The sequence below is a fragment of the Chaetura pelagica genome, unplaced genomic scaffold (assembly GCF_000747805.2).
Source record: "Chaetura pelagica isolate M959 unplaced genomic scaffold, ChaPel_1.0 scaffold142, whole genome shotgun sequence".
Taxonomy (NCBI): domain Eukaryota; kingdom Metazoa; phylum Chordata; class Aves; order Apodiformes; family Apodidae; genus Chaetura; species Chaetura pelagica.
The window spans coordinates 385,904-389,880 of NW_009952973.1; positions in this window are offsets into that span (position 1 = coordinate 385,904).

A 3,977-nucleotide genomic window follows, 5' to 3' on the forward strand; every position below is an offset into this window, starting at 1 on the left:
GCCCCCGCAGCCTGCCGCTCCCTGGCACAGGCTGGCCACTTTTCCCGGCCTCAGAAAGCCCTCAAAAGAGCCTTTTGCTGGTCCTTTCTGTCGCGTTTCCCTTCCCCAGTGTGGGCTCGCCTGCACTGAAGCTGGTCCCCTTGGCCAGTGACAGCTGGAGCAGCTTGTGCCATGCTCTTCACCGGGCAGGGAACTGGTGGGGTGGCCAGGCCCAGAATTGTGGTAAACTGGGTCAGATTTAGTCAGCAGCCGGTCACCAGTAGTGCCCCTCAGGGCTCAGTTCTGGGGCCAGTTCTGTTCAATACCTTTATCAATGGTCTGGATGAAGGGATTGAGTGCACCCTCAGTAAGTCTGCAGATGACAGACACCAAATTGGGTGAGAGTGTTGATTTGTCTGGGGATTGGAAGGCTCTACAGAGGGACCTGGACAGGCTGGATCAACAGGCCGAGGCCCATTATATGAGGTTTTTGTCAAAGCCAAGTGCTGGGTCCTGCGTTTCAGTCACAACAACCCCAGGAAACGCTACAGGCTTGGGGCACAGTGGCTGGAAAGCTGCCCAGCAGAAGAGGACCCAGATGAACATGAGCCAGCAGTGTGGCCAGGTGGCCAAGAAGGCCAAAAGCATCCTGGCCTGCATCAGAAATAGTGTGGCCAGCAAGACTAGAGAAATTATCATGCCCCTGTTCTTGGCACTGGTGAAGCCACACTTCAATTACTGTCTTCAGATTTGGGCCTGTCACCACAACAAGGACATGGAAGTGCTGGAGTGAGTAGACCTACCAAGATGGTGAAGAGCATCTAGAGCACAAGTTCTTTGAGGAGCAGCTGAGGGAACGGGAATTGGCTCATTTGGAGAAGAGGAGGCTGAGGGGAGACTTCATTGCTCTCTATCATTACCTGAAAGGAGGTCGTAGTGAGGTGGGCATTGGCCTCTTCTCCCAAGTGAATAACAGTAGGACTAGAGGAAATGGCCTGAAGCTGCTGAAGGAGGTTTAGACTAGATATTAGGAAGAATTTCTTTACCAAAGGAGTAGTTAGGTACTGGAGCTGGCTGCCAAGGGAGGTGGTGGAGTCACCATCTCTGGGACTATTCAAGGAACACACAGATGTGGCACTTCAGGGCATGCTTTAGTGGACATGGTGGGGTCTTTGTGGGTTACGTGTTGTTGTATTTGTGGGGTGTGTAGTTGGGGGGGGAGGGTGTTTTGTTGGGTTTTGTTTGTTTTGATTTGTTGTTATTTTTCCCTTTTATATAGCTGGATGGTTGGACTTGGTGATCTTAGAGGTCTTTTCCAGCCTTGACAATTCTGTGTGTGATTCTGTGTGAAGTTTGACCAAGGGGATAGGGTAATGCATGGAGATTTGGGAAGCCTGGTCACTACTCCTGGCTTTACTGCAGTGATAATGCCTTTTTCACTACTGCTCATCCCATCTTTTCTCTCCACTGCCTTTTCAGCCTGAAAGCCCTCAAGGTCAACGTTATCTTGCATGTTTGTACAGCACTCAGCATGTTGGAGCCTTTATCTCTATCTGGGTTTCTAGGTGCCAATTAAAGTAATAATAATAATAATAGAAAGAGAATAAAAATTATTATTAATAATAATAAAAAGATTAGGCAAAGACATGACAACAGTCCTTATAGAGGGTAACATGGAAGCTGTTGCAGTGGAAACATGTTGGAAAGTATTTCTGGGCTTTGATGATGAATGTAAAAGGGTTAAGGAATGTAAAAGAGGTTAAAGAATGTAGAAGAGGCTAAGGAATGTAAAAGAGTTCATTCTTTGAGCCACACATAAATGTACAGTGTGAATCATCATACAGACCTAACTGCAGGATGCAGAGATGCTGCCCTACTTAGAGTACGGCTTTGAAAAACCTCACAAACACTGATAGAAGCCCAGACAAGGATTACTATGTTTTACTGGAGGAAAAACAGGAGAATTTGTACAAACTGCTCTTAAACTAACTCTTTAACGATATATTTGCGTAAACTTCTCTCAAAAATTCTTGCAGGTAAGCAATGAATGCTATGGTTGGTAGAGAATTGCACAACACAGCCTCACAAGTGAAGCAGCAGGCCATTTAGTACAGTGTCTGTATCCTAATCTTGCCTCAGTTATGATTTTTTCCGCCAAGCACTTAGTTAAAGGAAGAAATTCCACAGGTAATGGCTTTTTATGAAGTTTCCTTTTTGGAAAAAATACCAGCTGAAAAGAGGAGTGGTTTCTTTAAAGACTTCTCCAGCTCAGGAAAGTGGGAGCTACTGCTAGGAACAGAACGCTACTGTATGGGGAGCTGGGGTGGACCTTGGTCAGTCCCCACTCCCCTGCCTGACAGCAGGAACAGGCTTACAAGCTCAGCTTTGAGTTGCAGAGCAGGGTGGAGGGAAGAAAAAAGGCCATACTGCTACCTGATGATAACAAGCTGTCTTAAATGGTATCACCACCTGCTTCCCATTTAAACGTTTGTAAATCTTCTTTCTTCTTCCTAACTCCCCTACTGTAGTATCAGTCTATCTCACTAGCCTTAGGGATATGTGTTATCCATGCAGGCATCCTGGCCACTACCTTACCAGCTGGACAAGCACTGCTGTGCTTTTTTTAGCCTAGGTGACTGATTTACTTTCCTTCATTCCTGTAAGAATAGAAAATACATGGACTCCAACACAGAGAAAAGCAAAAGGTATGTGATTTTTTTTTCAGGATTAGGAGCTGAGCTTCTCTGGATAAACTTCAGTGAATAAAATAAGGCATAAGCCCTCTTTCCTCTGCAAGATCTGCTCCTCTTATTTGTGTATGGTTCTGCTTACATGCCTGTAGACACCCAGCAGGTTAGCAACTAGCTGAGTAAAATAGCACAGGTTATATCTAACATTTGTTCCTGATTGCTAGTCTACTAACTGGCATGATGTTGGGCACAAATTTTATATTCCAGGGCTTGAGACTTGACTTTTTGTCCCTTCTTTTCCTTTCTCTAGAAGGGAGCCAGTGACTTAGTCACTTTTACTGAGTTACTTGCCACATTTTCATTTCTTGTTTCCCTGCATACAGTCCCTCCATTCTATGTATTCTTCTTTCATAGAACACAGGCTAGTTTTTATAACCATGTAATAATCTGTATATATATTATCCTTGCCTACTAATTTTATTTTCAAGTCAGTGGTGCTGTTTCTTACCAGGCACTAACTGAACCTGCTTTACTAGTCTAGTGAATAAGCACAACTGTATTTGGCTTGGGAAAAGGAGAAATAACTAGAGCCAGAAGAACTATATCATCTTTTTCAGGTTGAACTTAGCTAGAAGTGTATAGACTATCTGCCCTTTGGTTCTGAAATGATAGTGGTTGAAGTCCTTACCTAATCTAAAAAATAAATAAAATCATTCTGAATACATAATGGAAGTCCCAGAAGGAAGAATGCAGTAAAAGCTCATTTCCAGTCTGCTTGCTGTGTGCCCATACATGCTTAGGAAAGGAATAAAATTACAGAAGGGAAGTGACTTCTCTAAGGGTTCCTCAGCAAGTTCCTGACAGTCAGAAACAGGTCTCAGCCCAGTGTCTACACCACTTGGGCACAGTGGGGCCCTCTGAGTGCAAGTCTGACACCAACCTCACCTGCTGGATAACCAAGAGAAAGTAAATTCCTTCTGGATTTAAAAAAAGCATCTTCCTTTTTGAAAGTGGGATGTGGAAGAGCTCTCTAGATTTCCTGTGAATTTGCTAACCAAATATTGAAAAAAAGAGCAGTCTGTGTAGCTGCCTCTTATTGATGCAATGACATGTAGACTAAAAACTCCTGACAACCAGCAATGTTACAAAGTTAAAGCTGTTTCTTTCTTCCATAAATACCAAATAAGATACAAACCTTTAAGAGTTTTACTTAGAGCTTTCACTCCAGGATTATTTAATTTTTTTTAATAAGTAAAGGTGAACATTGACAAAATTCACCTGAACTACTCCATTCAGGTTCACCTGTGT